Genomic DNA, 17660 nt, shown 5'->3' with positions numbered 1-17660 from the left:
ATAAAAAACAAGGGACGAACGCTGTTTAATCACGAAACAATATCAAAGCCAAATTCGACTAGCCTCCGTCACAAAGTCACGCGCGTTGACTATATAACCACCACTGAAAAAACACGAATCCCCTTCCTCGAATCCCAATTTTAAAGTCGAAACCTTTTGGTTTAGATCATTAGGGAGGAGAAATGGCGACATAATTCGCGGTTTCGAAACGCGAGCGTGGCCCTAATGAGTTTAAAACTGTACCTATACGTATAAGAAAGACATTAAATTTACCCATGCGGGCCTCAAACACCGTGCGGCAAACGACAACTGTTTGTCCAGCTTTTTGTAACGATGGTAAAAGTCAGGCACCTCCACGCGGATCCCAAAGGTGTTCAATTCTATAGGTGGATTGAAGTGGTAAGGGGAAAATGCCAGGGTTCGCTCGTGTAACAGGAGTTTCGCAACTATTAATGAACAACCTAATACTTAAACGAAAGCGTCACGTAAGCATGGTGTGTGAATACACTACCTAACAGATCGATGGTTAATGGGTTAACGATCTTTAAAAGGGTGTTCCTTTATTCTTTACTATTCTAACAGTACTTAATCTACAGAATGTCGGTCGGGTTGCGCAGATGTTTAATCTAGAACACGATTTCACCGAAAACCACTTGTCCATCAGACAATTAAGCATTCTTCAAGGGTTTATGGTGCAGCTTATTATCGGTATTTTTAGAGCCAATGGAGGAGAATAGAGGACGAAGAGATACAGGGAACGACGCCATTACTCTGGCCTTTCTACAGCGAGAGTTCGATGGCGTCTTTGAATTTTTGAAACAAGAGATTTTGAAAGAAAACAAGAATTCCTCAAATCCTACTGAAGCATCGCTTTGTCTTTAAAACTTATAATGACTGACGACCAAACTAGACAAGAATCTCGGTATATATTTTGAAAGTAATAGGGGGATGGCTTAGAATTCGGACGGTAGGTGAGGTGAGGTGGGTATAGAAGAAGAAGGGGCATACCTAGTCTCGTCGTCACCATCTCCAGCAGAGACGCCTTTCTTAACATTTCCAACGATTCTTAAAGCTTGATCTTGTACACGGTGCAAGGTCAGAAAACCGAGACGAAAATTTTAAAAAAACAAAAAGAAAAAGAAAATGTATCCCTCCCCATGTCAAGGTTCCTATCAAAATAAAACACCGTCTGACGGCGGATATCGTCAAACACAAAGACTACCCTCAGTCCCTCATTGCAAATAGACTCCCAAATACGTCGTCAAAAATTTGGATGGCTCCCACATTGGATAGGGTGCTGTTCATCAAATAATCTTCAACTGTGTCTTCCACCTGAACGTCCCCCCATACCAGGTCATGGAGTCGTTAAAATGTTAGTAGAACTCATTAGATAAATAACTAGGGTTAAATATACAGTATTCAAATAAATCTTTTTTAAGTTATTAACCCAAAAAATATTTTTTAAAAAAATTAATAATAATAAATGCAAATTTTCCACTAATTATTCGACTTCAGGGTCCCGTTTTACTGTATTGCATTTTAGTTTAAATTCTGAGAAATTCTTTACTGTTAAAAATGACTTTAAAAAAAATATCCGGATTAATCTATTTGCCAAAATTTTTTCCCGCCCTTTTTCAAATAAACTCGCTGGTACAGGGTTAAGACTACACGGTGCCTCATTCATTCTTCATGATTAGAAACAGAAAGCTTATGTATTTAACCCTCCACCGAGAGAGAGAGAGAGAGCAAAAAAGGGGGCAAGGTATGATGTAGAAAAGAGACTTAAGTTTAAATTTATACAATACGATATTAAAAAAACCACCTTGTCCCTGGGAAATATGACTTTTAAATCAACTTTTTATAATGGTCTTAAATAAAATAAATACACGAAGGCCGTAAGCGTACACGTTGTTAGTTTTAAAATGAAACCCCGCGATTTTCACCCCAAAAGAGAAGAAGAGGGAAGCTAATGTTTTATTGAACCTTGTCTGTCAGGGAATTAGAATCAAGGTACGAGTTTAGATAAACTATATCAAATCTAACGCGACACGTCTTTGAAACGATTTAGTTAAGCAAGTATATAAAAAGATTTTTTTACAAGCCAAGAAGTACAAGGTGGCATGCTTTACGATGGCAAGTCTTCTTCGTTACTTTAACGGTCGTAAAATGGGCGGAGGGTCAATCCGTGGCGACGTCATTAAGACTAGGGACGCCATATCGCGAAAAAAGAAAAAAAAAAACCAGTGGCCCCTACCTTACTTTCAAATCTATAAAATGAAAATTCGGGCTGCCGAGAAACTACACCGCAAAATTTACACATTGACTTGTAAATAAAAATCGCCTTCTTCGAATTTCTCGCTAGAAACGCGCCACTAAATCGACGAATTATGCAGTGTTTACGCATCGGGTTCCGAGCAGACCGGCGCTAAAAAAGCAAAATTTAAATAAGTACAAGCCCTTAATAAATATTAACAAAACCTCGACTCGTTCTTTATATACATATATACGGGTACAGTACAAATATCATAGGTAAAGTAGAGTTGCGCATCACCTCCAATTTTAAAATGGAACAAGGTGAGCAAGCCACATCGTATACTTTTGCGTTCATGATCGGGGAGAAAAAAGTGTAAGTTTTAAGACTTGGCTTAACTTTAAAAACATATCATAAGAGAGGAATTCATCCAACAGAAGATAGTTCAGGATACGAAGCTGTTGGTTCCTTGATCAGATAGTGACATCCGAAAACATTAGAACCTTAGGGTTTAAAAAACTTCCTCCCTTTTCAGTTTGCAAAGACGAATTTTAAGATGGTATCAATTGCAGATTTTTCCCTATACTATACCGGGGAAGTTTGTGAATGAGTGTAAGGCTGAAGGTGGTGCTTTCCTCCATTTAAACTTCAATAAGTCTTCATTGACGCAGTCAAGGCGAATGGGTTAAAAGGTAGGCGCGTATAGGAGTGTTTTCACCGGATCAGAATAACGTTAACCCTAAAGGGGTGGTCGATGTCCCTTAACAAAGAGAGTCTCTTTCATTCCTGGAGTGGGTGTAAGAAAAGGGTTCATTGAGGAAGCCTCGTGTCGTGCAACGGTGTACGTTTTTGTCGCGGAATAGACAAGCGGAAACTTATCCCCGAGAGACTTCGCCCATGCAAATACAAGTTCACCAAACTTTTAATACGACTGGCGACATCCAGACTCGTGGCCGAGATATTCCAACACAAAACTACCCCTTGTAAGCTATCGCTAAATACCTCCCGCGCCGAGAAGCGAGCCGCCTTTATTTCGCGACACAAGAAGTTTAAAAGATTCATACAAGAAGAAGAAGAAGCGGAAAAAAGACGCGTTTTTTTTTGCTTATACTCATTTCTCTTTTGATCCTAACCGCCCTTCATTATTTCGCCGACAATATCGCCAAAGATGTCGATTTTTATCGGCTTTGTTACTTGATGGCTCCGCCAAGAAATATTTTCGCGTCTATAAGCCAACCAAAGCCTCTAACATCTTCGAGAAAACAGGGAACAACGCGCGGTTACGAACGATACTACGATACTACTTCAGCTAGCGTGACGGGAGTATCGCGACATTGGTGGTTTTGCAAGAAGAAGAAGAAGAATCCCTAATTCCTTTTTTTTCTTTCTCATTCAAAATCGACAGCGGTTACAAACGCGGCACCGTGTCTCTTTAAATCAACTGGAAAAATGCTAATCCCGTAGTTCCTACATAGAACTATCTCCCAGTCAAAAATAAAACGGCCCGAGAAGCCAGCAAAGTAGACAAAAAAAATTATCCTGAATAAAACTCTTGAACGGACAGGCGTATACTCGCGTCCCGTCGTTTGTTTGTCCCTTGACGTTACGTCTTAGCGACAGAAGCAGTGTGGCATGATAGGGCTTTTTTTGCCGATCTAGAAGCACAGAAGAAAGCCAGCCGACGACGCAAATTTCCTTAAACCAGAATTCTTTTCGAGCTAGGCGTTCAAGGCCTCGTGTCTTAAATCTTCGAAAGTGATAACAGAGACTCGGATTAAAATTACCAACCACATACCCACCGAGTGTATACAGTTCGATAAGAAAGTGTAGCGCTAGCGGCGAATAAAAAAATCGAAACCCTTTTAGTTTCTTTCATCTAGTTGCGACATTGATAATCGTCCGATCGGAATAAAACCATAGCGGGCAGGAGGGGGGAAATTGGTTGTGGGGGTCGACTAATCTGCAGGTCCTCTGAATGTCTGAAATGCAGTCCACGGTAGGAAACCTACTATTTGTAGTATGCAGGTCGGTTCACATTTTCAATATAGGAAAGCAATTCTAAAATTCATTGCCTAATATACAGTCCAACAAATTTAGAGTTTCAACTCTGAAATCTTTTGACTAAAACGCAGTACTCTGAAGTGCAGTGCTCGAAATCTATTATTTTCAACTCTGAAACCAATTGACTAAAATGCAGTACTCTGAAAAGCAGTCCACGAAAATAATAAATTTCAACTCTGAAATCGATTGACTAAAACGCAGTACTCTGAAATGCAGTACTCAAAAATTATAATTTCAACTCTGAACTCTATTGACTAAAACGCAGTACTCTGAAATGCAGTCCTCAAAAATTATAATTTTAACTCTGAAATCGGTTGACTAAAATGCAGTACTCTGAAATACAGTCCTCGAAAATTATTAATTTCAACTCTGAAATCTTTTGACTAAAACGCAGTACTCTGAAATGCAGTCCAACAAAAATTATAATTTCAACTCTGAAATCGATTGACTAAAACGCAGTACTCTGAAATGCAGTCCTCGAAAATAATCAATTTCAACTCTGAAATATTTTGACTAAAATGCAGTGGTCTGAAATGCAGTCCAACAAAAATTATAATTTCAACTCTGAAATCGATTGACTAAAACGCAGTACTCTGAAATGCAGTCCTCAAAAATTATAATTTCAACTCTGAAATCGTTTGACTCAAACGCAGTACTCTGAAATGCAGTCCAACAAAAATTATAATTTCAACTCTGAAATCGATTGACTAAAACGCAGTACTCTGAAATGCAGTCCTAAAAAATTATAATTTCAACTCTGAAATCGGTTGACTAAAATGCAGTACTCTAAAATACAGTCCTCGAAAATTATTAATTTCAACTCTGAAATCTTTTGACTAAAACGCAGTACTCTGAAATGCAGTCCACGTAAACTATTAATTTCAACTCTGAAATCTTTTGACTAAAACGCAGTACTCTGAAATGCAGTCCAACAAAAATTATAATTTCAACTCTGAAATCGATTGACTAAAACGCAGTACTCTGAAATGCAGTCCTCGAAAATTATCAATTTCAACTCTGAAATATTTTGACTAAAATGCAGTGGTCTGAAATGCAGTCCAACAAAAATTATAATTTCAACTCTGAAATCGATTTACTAAAACGCAGTACTCTGAAATGCAGTCCTCAAAAATTATAATTTCAACTCTGAAATCGGTTGACTAAAATGCAGTACTCTGAAATGCAGTCCTCGAAAACTATTAATTTCAACTCTGAAATCTTTTGACTAAAATGCGGTGGTCTGAAATGCAGTCCAACAAAAATTATAATTTCAACTCTGAAATCGATTGACTAAAACGCAGTACTCTGAAATGCAGTCCTCAAAAATTATAATTTCAACTCTGAAATCGTTTGACTAAAACGCAGTACTCTGAAATGCAGTCCAACAAAAAATATAATTTCAACTCTGAAATCGATTGACTAAAACGCAGTACTCTGAAATGCAGTCCTCGAAAATTATCAATTTCAACTCTGAAATATTTTGACTAAAATGCAGTGGTCTGAAATGCAGTCCAACAAAAATTATAATTTTAACTCTGAAATCGATTGACTAAAACGCAGTACTCTGAAATGCAGTCCTCAAAAATTATAATTTCAACTCTGAAATCGATTGACTAAAATGCAGTACTCTGAAATGCAGTCCAACAAAAATTATAATTTCAACTCTGAAATCGGTTGACTAATTGCAGTACTCTGAAATGCAGTCCTCGAAAATTATTAATTTCAACTCTGAAATCTTTTGACTAAAACGCAGTACTCTGAAATGCAGTCCAACAAAAATTATAATTTCAACTCTGAAATCGATTGACTAAAATGCAGTACTCTGAAATGCAGTCCAACAAAAATTATAATTTCATCTCTGAAATCTTTTGACTAAATCGCAGTACTCTGAAATGCGGTCCTCAAAAATTATAATTTCAACTCTGAAATCGGTTGACTAAAATGCAGTACTCTGAAATGCAGTCCAACAAAAATTATAATTTCAACTCTGAAATCGATTGACTAAAACGCAGTACTCTGAAATGCAGTCCTCAAAAATTATAATTTCAACTCTGAAATCGATTGACTAAAATGCAGTACTCTGAAATGCAGTCCAACAAAAATTATAATTTCAACTCTGAAATCGATTGACTAAAACGCAGTACTCTGAAATGCAGTCCTCGAAAATTACTAATTTCAACTCTGAAATCTTTTTTTAGTCTTCGAAAAATTTTTGAAAATTATTTACAAAATTATTTTTGTACCATTTTTTTATACTTTTTACTTTTATTTAACTATTTCAAAATTTTTCAGATTATTATTATTTATTTTTAAAATGTTTATAACAGAATACCTTTCGAACACTTCTGCGGGGCTTTTTTAATTTTATTATATTTTTATTAGTCTTTTTTTCAAGACGTCATTTTTTGAATATAACAATAATCATTATTAAAGTTTATTAGCGAAGCATATTTAATATAATAGTTCCAATCCTTTATCCAAAAGGAACATTTTTTTAAATATGTACGACGAAAAAATGATGCAGAAAGTTAAATCTGTTATCCCGTCCTCAACAGACGGATGGATAACCGTTCTCAACTTGAAGTTGCACTTGACCTTCTGCATCATTTTTCTTCATGCAAATGCGGTAGTTGGTTCATCTATCTTAAATGGCCTTAATAATTATTATCATCATTTTCAACAATTCCGACATTTTTGGCAGTTATTACAACGCTTAAAATATAAATACTAAAAACCTAAAAAAGCTGTACAGAAGTGTGCGAAAAATATGTTGTTAAAAAGAAAATTGAAAACTATGTTTAAAAATAATGTTAAGAAAAAAATTTGAAAAATAAAAAATTAAAGAACTAAAAAGGTTAAAAGAAGTTAAAAAATATTCTTGTACAATTTTATAACTGAAACTTCTTTTACAAATGAGTCATTTAAAATGGCTATATGTTCTTGGTTACTCTGTATAGGAGTTCATATTGTAAACCTTTTTCACAAATGTTTCGAAAACTAAAAACATATCATTAAATTCGGGTGAAAAATCTGGGAAGAAATCCTTCTGCGTAGAGTTTACAAGTTCTCTCCCCGCTTGTTAAAGGAGTTTTCCTCCGCGGTCTAACCCGGTTTCTCCTTTCCATCAAAACATGCAGAGGTTAACGGTAATAGTTAGTATAGGGCGCTGTCGGTTAGCTGTGGCATAGGGGCTAGCCACCACCCCTCTATGCATTGTAAAGGCGTTACAGAAGTGGCAATAAGTCGCAAGATGACTCGGTCCAATTAGCTAGCTGAACTTACTCTACTTTTTAATCAGGCCTATAAATAATCCATTTTATATAACGAGTGATCTATAGGAGTAGTAAGCTATTTCTTTTAAATTTTATTCATTCTATCACTCACAGAGTTTAATTTAACCAGGGATAGATAAAATTTTAGAAGTAGGAATGGTGAACTGAGAAATGTGGGCGCGCGTCAAAGTTCCGGACCCCCTTCCACGGGACGGAGGGGTAAGCAAGAAGGTATCGTTCCTTTCAACCGAATTCCCAATGGACCGAAATCCCATTCGACCGAATATCCCGCAATGATTTTAGATTTCCAGCCCAATGGCTATATTCCCGATGGACCGAAATCCCAATCGTCCGAATATGCCCCTAAAAAATACATGAATATAACTTGAAACACTGTAGCCGTCAGCGATTCGGTGGTGTAGTGGATACGATGTTGGACTGCGAAGCGATAGGTTGTTGGTTTGAATCTCCGAAAGGTATGTTAACAATATTAAAACTAAATGTTTCGTGATACTAATTAAAACGCTCACTTTCATTCCTTTCAAGGCAAGAGATATATAGAATTAATAAACAAATTGTGCTTAAATGATGTACAGTCTCAATGGTAGTTCCATCAATGTCTTTAAATTTTAAATTAAAATTTTAATATTTTGGTTTCGGGTGGGTTAGGTTAGGTCAGGTTAGGTTAGGTTAGGTTAGGTTAGCTTAGGTTAGTTTAGGTTTGGTTTGATTTGGTTCCAATAATTCGTTGACACCTTTTCCAAAATATGCTCCTTTTAATTAGCTACCACCTTTTCCAAAATATTCTCCTATTAATTAGCTGCCACCTTTTCCAAAACCTTCTCCTATTAATTAGCTGCAACCTTTTCCAAAACATTCTCCTATTAATTAGCTGCAACCTTTTCCAAAATATTCTCCTTTTAATTAGCTACCACCTTTTCTAAAATATTCTCCTATTAATTAGCTGCCACCTTTTCCAAAAGATTTTCCTATTAATTAGCTGCCACCTTTTCCAAAATATTCTGCTATTAATTAGCTGCCACCTTTTCCAAAATATTCTCCAATTAATTATCTGACATCTTTTCCAAAATATTTCTATTATTGCTAATAAATTGTTCTTGGTAAGAGGCGGGCTTTTAATACTCATAAAAATAATCTTTTTACCTCCAAACAAGGTTGGGTGAGGTTAGGTTAGGTTAGGTTACGTTTGGTTAGGTTAGGTTAGGTTAGGCTAGGGTAGGTGAGGTTCGCCGTAATTAAAACGTAGTTAAAATGAGTGCAGTAATACATTTTCAACTCACATTTATTTTAACAATAGTAAGTTGTGAAATTAAAAATATATTTAATGCAAAACCACACAGTATGTCTTCTTCCAGTTCAATAGAATTTCGGTCCAATGGGACTATAATAAAATCGCACCTTTGGCTACGTTCGGTCGAATGGGACCCCAAAAAAAGCCCCTTCTGTCGAATGGGAATGCGGTTCAATGGGACCAAAGCTGAAAGAAGAGGCGGGTTTAGGTAAAGAGGTAAAAAGGAATTAGGTATTTTTCACCGTCCCTGTCAGCAACGTCATCAGAACGTAGTTTAAGTGAGCCAATAAGATAATTTAAACTTTTCGTTACGTGTTGAAGGAAGGAGGCTCTATACTGGGCTATGAGTCGGACTGAAGTAATCAGAACGTAGTTTAAGTGAGCCAATAAGATAATTTAAACTTTTCGTCACGTGTTGAAGGAAGGAGGCTCTATACTGGGCTATGAGTCGGACTGAAGTAAATATTAACCGTTCTCCATTACTACTTCTAAAATTAAATCTATCCCTGATTAAACAAAACGTACTGTATCTATGTGTGTGAGGAAGGAAAGCTCATTCTAACATCTTGGAGGACTGCATTATAGAGTACTGCATTTTAGTCAACTGATTTCACACTAGAAATTATTATTTTCGAACACTGCATTTCAGAGTACTGCATTTTAGTCAAAAGATTTCATAGTTAAAATTATAATTTTTTAGGACTGCAATTCAGAGAACTGGGTTCTAGTCAACCGAATTCAGACTTAAAATTATTATTTTCGTGGACTGCTTTTCAGAGAACTGCATTTTAGTCAAAAGATTTCAGAGTAGAAATTATAATTTTTTTGGACTGCATTTCAGAGTACTGCACTTTAGTCAACCGATTTCAGAGTTGAAATTTATTTTTTTCGTTTACTGCTTTTCAGAGAACTGCATTTTAGTCAAAAGATTTCAGAGTAGAAATTATAATTTTTAGGACTGCATTTCAGAGTACTGCATTTTAGTCAACCGATTTCAGAGTCGAAATTTATTATTTTCGTGGACTGCTTTTCAGAGAACTGCATTTTAGTCAAAAGATTTCAGAGTAGAAATTATAATTTTTTAGGACTGCATTTCAGAGTACTGCACTTTAGTCAACCGATTTCAGAGTTGAAATTTATTATTTTCGTGGACTGCTTTTCAGAGAACTGCATTTTAGTCAAAAGATTTCAGAGTAGAATTATAATCTTTTAGGACTGCATTTCAGAGTACTGCATTTTAGTCAACCGATTTCAGAGTTGAAATTTATTATTTTCGTTTACTGCTTTTCAGAGAACTGCATTTTAGTCAAAAGATTTCAGAGTAGAAATTATAATTTTTTAGGACCGCATTTCAGAGTACTGCATTTTAGTCAACCGATTTCAGATTCGAAATTTATTATTTTCGTGGACTGCTTTTCAGAGAACTGCATTTTAGTCAAAAGATTTCAGAGTAGAAATTATAATTTTTTAGGACTGCATTTCAGAGTACTGCATTTTAGTCAACCGATTTCAGAGTTGAAATTTATTATTTTCGTGGACTGCTTTTCAGAGAACAGCATTTTAGTCAAAAGATTTCAGAGTAGAAATTATAATTTTTAGGACTGCATTTCAGAGTACTGCATTTTAGTCAACCGATTTCAGAGTTGAAATTTATTATTTTCGTGGACTGCTTTTCAGAGAACTGCATTTTAGTCAAAAGATTTCAGAGTAGAAATTATAATTTTTAGGACTGCATTTCAGAGTACTGCACTTTAGTCAACCGATTTCAGAGTTGAAATTTATTATTTTCGTGGACTGCTTTTCAGAGTGCTGCATTTTAGTCAAAATATTTCAGAGTAGAAATTATAATTTTTTAGGACTGCATTTCAGAGTACTGCATTTTAGTCAACCGATTTCAGAGTTGAAATTTATTATTTTCGTGGACTGCTTTTCAGAGAACAGCATTTTAGTCAAAAGATTTCAGAGTAGAAATTATAATTTTTAGGACTGCATTTCAGAGTACTGCATTTTAGTCAACCGATTTCAGAGTTGAAATTTATTATTTTCGTGGACTGCTTTTCAGAGAACTGCATTTTAGTCAAAAGATTTCAGAGTAGAAATTATAATTTTTTAGGACTGCATTTCAGAGTACTGCATTTTAGTCAACCGATTTCAGAGTCGAAATTTATTATTTTCGTGGACTGCTTTTCAGAGAACTGCATTTTAGTCAAAAGATTTCAGAGTAGAAATTATAATTTTTTAGGACTGCATTTCAGAGTACTGCACTTTAGTCAACCGATTTCAGAGTTGAAATTTATTATTTTCGTGGACTGCTTTTCAGAGTGCTGCATTTTAGTCAAATTTTTCAGAGTAGAAATTATAATTTTTTAGGACTGCATTTCAGAGTACTGCATTTTAGTCAACCGATTTCAGAGTTGAAATTTATTATTTTCGTGGACTGCTTTTCAGAGAACTGCATTTTAGTCAAAAGATTTCAGAGTAGAAATTATAATTTTTTAGGACTGCATTTCAGAGTACTGCACTTTAGTCAACCGATTTCAGAGTTGAAATTTATTATTTTCGTGGACTGCTTTTCAGAGAACTGCATTTTAGTCAAAAGATTTCAGAGTAGAAATTATAATTTTTTAGGACTGCATTTCAGAGTACTGCATTTTAGTCAACCGATTTCAGAGTTGAAATTTATTATTTTCGTGGACTGCTTTTCAGAGAACTGCATTTTAGTCAAAAGATTTCAGAGTAGAAATTATAATTTTTTAGGACTGCATTTCAGAGTACTGCATTTTAGTCAACCGATTTCAGAGTTGAAATTTATTATTTTCGTGGACTGCTTTTCAGAGAACTGCATTTTAGTCAAAAGATTTCAGAGTAGAAATTATAATTTTTTAGGACTGCATTTCAGAGTACTGCATTTTAGTCAACCGATTTCAGAGTTGAAATTTAGTATTTTCGTGGACTGCTTTTCAGAGAACTGCATTTTAGTCAAAATATTTCAGAGTAGAAATTATAATTTTTTAGGACTACATTTCAGAGTACTGCATTTTAGTCAATCGATTTCAGAGTTGAATTTATAATTTTTGAGAACTGCATTTCAGAGTACTGCATTTTAGTCAATCGATTTCAGAGTTGAAACTCTAATATTGTTGGACTGTATTTCGTAGAACTGCATATTTGGCAATGAATTTTAGAATTGCTTTCTAAGATTTGTAAATGTGAACCGAACCTGCACACTACAAATAGTAGGTTTCCTACTGTGGACTGCATTTCAGACATTCAGAGTACCTGCAGATTAGTCGACCCCTTGGTTGTGTGTTAGTTAAAAAAGATTTGAACCACACAGTGCACCACGCACGCGGAAAGAATCGTATATGGCAGCCGAGAAGCCAAACGAAAAGGACCTCCGACTATGAAAACGTCTACGATTACTCTACGATCGTCTATCTTTTTCATAAGGTTCGCCACCTCGACTAAAACTAACCATACGTCCCCGGTATTAAGTTACCTTCTTCAGTTTAGGCTACCAAATATTCCGCAAAGTCTTATTGGGAACTTAATTTTGAATTATTCTTCAAATTCATTAAGATTAGATAAGTGAAACTTTAATTTGAAGTATGTGTTAATTTTTTTAGACGCTCAAAAAATAAATATACGAATGATTTAACTTTTGAACGTTTTTGTTCAAAATTTGTTTTCTCTATATTTTCACCAACATCTTCCACCATAAGGGATGATAAGCTTTTGGCCCTAAGTCTCCAACACTAAACTGTCTTTGTATTTTAGCGTACCATGCAAGTAACTCGTCGTGTCGTAATGGTAGAGGTAAAATTGTCCAGTATATGGTTCGAAAGATAAAGTTTCCGTCGCTACAGACCGAATGTACAAGCGGAAGTGTCTTCTAATTGCCATCAAAACCCAAGCAAACTCGCAGTATTAAAATATGTTTTTCTGTCAAATGACATACGTGATCGCGCCTTCGAAGTACATACATCTGTATAAGGTAGAAATTACCTTTCAGTATTTAAAAACTCTCCTGGGAATTTAAGAACCATTTTATTTAATGAAATGACGCATATTTTATTTCGGAGAACACTAGACCCGTTTGGAAAAAACTCTAGCTGTAAAAAAAGGTCCTGCAAGTCAATATTTACAATTCCCAACACTCCAGAAGCGTTTTCTGTCGCCGTTGCGCCGTTAAAAAGAAAACTAATAGGGGAAAAGCGTCGAATTCAGGCGTAGGTTGCATGTTCGTATAATTTTAATCCCGCGCCTATAAATTCCCGAAGGATTTTCAGAGCTGCCAAGTGGATAGCCAAAACGCGCGCGACACACTGCCTTTTGTTTCTATTCAATTCAATCGATCGAAAGACTGGGTAAGCCAGCCCTCAAAAACATCGTGGAACTCACTTTCTCTCTCAACCCACTTGAATCATTTTAACTCAAAACCTCATTGACGTTGACCGCAACCAGTCGTGCTAGGTACCACCAACCATTTTCAATGACATTTATAAAATTTATAAAAAAAAAAAATTATATATATATAAATTTTTCGTCAGGCGTCAGTATAATCGCTTCATGAAAGGTTTGTTAAAATGACAAAGCTTATACGTTACAAGTGTAAATCAAAGTGGAGATTGCGTTTAGTTATATTTATAGTTTGCATGGGAGTAGTTTGATTTAAAGGTGATTTTACTGATGATGGGGTAAGGGAGGTGTTTGTGGGTGCTGTTTTATGTAAAGCCATTAAAGAGAGATTACGTAACCGTCACCTGTTAAAAATCATACGAATACACAAACAATATATCCTGGGCGAGAATTTTATAAGTATTTAGTTACGGGGATATAAAGGGTGCTAGGTACGAAATGATACCGGACAGGGTCTAATTATGTTATTATGATCGGTCATTGTTGTACCCTTTTTTGAATTAGCTGTGAAAAGTTCTAATATAACCACAAATTTCCTATTATGTATTTATGAAATTGTAAAAAATAATTCTCTAATATAAATACGATAATATATACATTTTCTGACTAAAAAGTTATTGTTTTATTTATTTTACTAGTGTTTACGAGACTAATTTAAAATTAAAATCTAAAACTTCAGAATACGATTTACCTATTTTAATTTAATTTCGTCGCTTTAGGTTTGAAAATTTGAAACGGGGAACAAATATCACCTAATTAAAATGTTCCCCAATATAGTTTCCTATTAAAGTGAAAATTAGTTTAGGAAAGAGGATGAATTTTCCTGTTCAGTTATTATTCCAATTGTAACCTCGAGAATTATAAATAAAATAATAGAAACTAAAACTATTTCTAATTCCGTCATCGCATGCATGCACCGTTTTGGTTTGATATTTTAGAAACACATACAAAACACTACTACTACTACTACTTTGAGGGCATAATATTTATACTTCATTATTAATTCAGTTTAACTAGTTAATTCGAATTTATGGCTTTCCCCCTATTGTAAATCATTAAAAATAAAGGGCCTTAAAGGCTTTGTATTTGTTAACGCAAAAGGGTTAACCGATTCGAAATTATCTAGCTCAAACGCGTGTTAAAATATAAAATAAAGTAAACATTAACTTAAGTCAAATCATTAAAACATTACTATAGTTTAGTGTACAAACTTTCCCGCCGGTATTCAGGAAAAGCCAATTTACAGGCTGAAGAAATTTAATGCATTTTCTATGAATGAATGAATGAATGAATGTTTTATTGACCTAAAATCCCTTTTGAATCAGGGAGGAACCCACAAGGGGTTCACAGGTCCAAAAAATATATACAAAATTTGTAAAAAGCAAATATACCGACAATAACAATAGCAATATCAATATCGAAACCAATTTGGCTAAGGACAAAGAATCACGTCACAATAATAAAAAAAATTAAAATTAATGGAATATACATAAACATACAAAATTAGACATCCGCAAAATATGAAACAAACAAAAACCCAAATACTGGTGAGAGGCAGAACGGATCACGAAGAGCTCTGAGCCCCTTTAGAAGTGTTTCACCCGCGGCACACTCGTGTTCAAGGAAAAGCCACCTTGCAGGATGAAGGGGTTTTCTGCGTATAGACGTTTTAAATGTTAAGAAAAATTGCAATTTACAATAACACCTCGGTAATCAGCTAGAATAATTAATAATATTGTTTGAACAAAACTCCTGTAGAATGTAAGAATTTTAATTATTATAGGTAAGTATTTTGATCAGAAATTAACGTCATATTTTCTTATAATAATATTTTAAAAGTCAATAAAAATTTTGTCTAATATCAGCTGTATCTCGAGCGTGAACGGCGATCTAAAAGTGTCATTTGCAGTGCCAGTAACAGCTGACACTTTCACATCGAGCCATATTTAAAAATAAAGCTGGCAACGCTACTCTAAAATATAAACAACGTTTGGGAGAAAAATGGGAATAACAAGTCACGCAAATAAATATTTTCATGTTAGCTAGGTGTGGTTCCCCATCCCTACTCGGCAGCACCAAGAACCGGAATATGAACGAAATATTTCAACAGATAAGCTGAAAGGTGCCATGCAATGTTATTTCTTTCCCAATACTATCATTTCTAAAAAACGGTGATGACAAACTAGTGAGGAAAACTGCTGTCAACTCTTATGATAGCGACAATGCACTTTCTTACGCATTTCTTTCACATTACGAGTCGGATCTTACCTTAACCCATCCAGGCTTGTTTTTCATGCACCCTGTGGTTCACTAACAAACACACAAACAAACAAACAAAAAACAGCATGGCAAAGCTAGGTTTGGTTACATATGTATTTTTTACATATCAAAAAAAGCGAAGTATTTGTAGCTTAAAATATTCATCGGCTGACAATTTTCACGGAGTAACTTGTTATTCAACCTTAATTGATGCATACCGTGAGCTACGGTACTAAAAGCGCCTTAACCTCCGCAAATAATACTCTAAAATTATATATTTTTTAAATAAATCGCTAAAATGGGAGGTTCCGTTATCTCCGAATCAATGATTTCTTACAAAGCGACGCATATATAGCCTGCACGCGCGCGCTTACAAATGAGTTTATTAATGTTGTGCTGGTGGTGGTCTTGTTTTTTTATCTGGAAAATATATTTTCATTTTATACCATATGTTTAAAGTTAAAATGAATAACGCTATCTTATTAAATTATATTGTTCGTATAATATTTAGAATAAATATTATAATTTACGAACATAAATGAACCGCTTATTAGCCAATACAAAATTTAAAGAGACCCAGTTTTTTAAAAAAATACTTGATGATACGTCATATTAAAAATATGAGTAAGTATACATTTTTCGATAGTAAATTTTTAAAACTCAAGTATTAAAGTCATTTAAATATTGTTTTGAAATATAAAAAACAAAAAACAACTGGGTATTTCCACTGTACTATTTCAACGAGCTCACGAGGATCCACAGGGGTTTTTCGTATTCTCTAATATTAAAAAGATAATTCTCATTCCGTCTCGGTGGGTGATCTCCTCAGCTCGTGCATTGCCAAAAACCACAACATAACGTACAAAAATGATTTATGCAAATTTAATAATGGTTTTGAGTGGGCGTGTCTTACGAATTATAGATGGACCTCGCTAACAACCCGCAAAAATTACCTAAATTAACATTAATTACCCCCGTCTATTATTTAAATTAAAGTACAAGTCGAAGCTCATAATTTCGATGTAAATTGTGAAAACATTTCCTAAAAGTACCTCTACAGTAAATTTATCTTTGAAAGTGCATGAACAAAACAGTAACGCATATTACAACGAAGTACTAGTTTGAAACGTTTCTTCTTGAAATATTACACATCGAATGATGGACGTCAGTTAAAAGTTTGGTAATACTTAAGCAAATGAGATTAATTTTGGGTTACAATTAACCCATGGGCTGTAAAACTAAAAGCGTATAATAACAACCAAAGGGGGTTATACACCCAACTTATATTTATATTAGAACGCCAAATTAAAACGAGTATTATACTCAAATTCTTAAATTGTCTTTTGACGAGTCGCCTACAGAACCAAACCACGGCGTTCTTAATTAACGCGAAACTAATTATTACAAGTTGTTCTGATAGTAATTATCGTGAACGGCAGCTAAATTACTTCCCCCCTCCATTCATTTACTCCCCCCATAATCTCTATATAGTTTAAAACATCGATCGTATCATTACCGAACGATCGAAGCGTACCACGGTAGCCAAAGGGACCAGGGGAGATAAAAAAAAAAGAACTAGAAATTGAGCTGGAACAACTAACGTATCTTATTATTAGAAGAATTAAAATGCTAATCGAACCTGCGGGAAAAGGGAGTCTTGTTATGGGTGTAAGGGGTTTATTATAACGATTCCAAGCACCAATCATCTGTTAAGCTTTCCGGTTTAATCATCGAGGTAGGTTCCCAGTGGGAACTCAAAGGGCCACCAACATATTTTTCTCATTCTATTATTTTTTCTCTCTCTCTCAGGGAGTGAAGAGCAATTTTAAAAAGGGGGAGCGATTATCGAACTACAGTAGGGGTTGGTATGAAATTACTATTTTCCACTCGAAATATTTTTGTGGCAAGCATGTCTGCAACAACAACACACAGTAGGGACTGACCCCAACAGCTCTAACCAGCTAGCTAGCAAACCACAACCTGACCCTTAGCTTCCTTTAAACGTAGATGGCGCCAGTTATCGGAAGTCCTCTTTTTTATTTTGAGGGGTGGTTGGTGAGACCCTTTTCAAAAGCGTACCTTCTCC

The 17660-nt window shown here is 35.0% G+C and overlaps 1 long non-coding RNA gene across 1 annotated transcript; it reads left to right on the top strand.

Annotated features, from left to right (window-relative positions):
- The first annotated feature begins 12200 nt into the window (after window positions 1-12200).
- On the top strand, window positions 12201-13928 carry LOC149692103 (uncharacterized). The gene is made up of 2 exons (XR_016382626.1): window positions 12201-13125; window positions 13186-13928. It is a non-coding gene; the product is annotated as an uncharacterized LOC149692103 (long non-coding RNA).
- The last annotated feature ends 3732 nt before the right edge of the window (window positions 13929-17660 follow it).

The sequence above is a fragment of the Phalangium opilio genome, unplaced genomic scaffold, assembly GCF_054372755.1.
Source record: "Phalangium opilio isolate 3A_F unplaced genomic scaffold, DU_Popi_V2 ptg000024l_1, whole genome shotgun sequence".
In the NCBI taxonomy this organism is placed as follows: domain Eukaryota; kingdom Metazoa; phylum Arthropoda; class Arachnida; order Opiliones; family Phalangiidae; genus Phalangium; species Phalangium opilio.
This window is presented reverse-complemented; position numbering and strand designations above follow the sequence as displayed.